This window comes from Penaeus monodon, chromosome 27 (assembly GCF_015228065.2).
Source record: "Penaeus monodon isolate SGIC_2016 chromosome 27, NSTDA_Pmon_1, whole genome shotgun sequence".
NCBI lineage: Eukaryota > Metazoa > Arthropoda > Malacostraca > Decapoda > Penaeidae > Penaeus > Penaeus monodon.
The window spans coordinates 28,808,499-28,808,925 of NC_051412.1; the positions used below are offsets into that span (position 1 = coordinate 28,808,499).

A 427-nucleotide genomic window follows, 5' to 3' on the forward strand; every position below is an offset into this window, starting at 1 on the left:
GATTCAGTCTTTAATGCAAGTTATAGTAATAAGACTAAATTGATCTTCATCCTATAATTCTTCACTTCCTTGAAATAAACTGAAGGGCAAGACCCAAGATACAAAGCCAAGCCGTCCCACCCAAGAAATGAAGCTTCACATCAACTCACGTTATTCTTGATGTCGGGCTTGCAGCCAGCGAGGAGCAGGACGCGGCAGGTCTGATTATGGCCGTTCTGGCAGGCCAGGTGCAGGGGCGCGAAGCCTCCCTTGTTCTTGATGTACACGTTGGCTTTGGCTCGAACCAGCGCCTCCGCCGTCTGGCTGTAGCCTTTCCACGCCGCCTCGTGGAGCGCCGTGTTGCCGTGCTGCGGAGGCAGGTTCTGTTAGGCGTGTGCGAAATAGGATCTATCGGGAGGGCTCGGGCGGAGCACTCGCGGGGGTACGG

The 427-nt window shown here is 54.6% G+C and overlaps 1 protein-coding gene across 1 annotated transcript in view; it reads right to left on the reverse strand.

The window, feature by feature from the left end:
- The window catches only part of LOC119590481, a gene marked incomplete at its 5' end in the record, with an annotated part of 6,380 nt that overhangs the window by 5,463 nt on the left and 490 nt on the right, over positions 1-427 (reverse strand). Inside the window, 1 exon segment of the mRNA XM_037939137.1 lies at positions 150-347.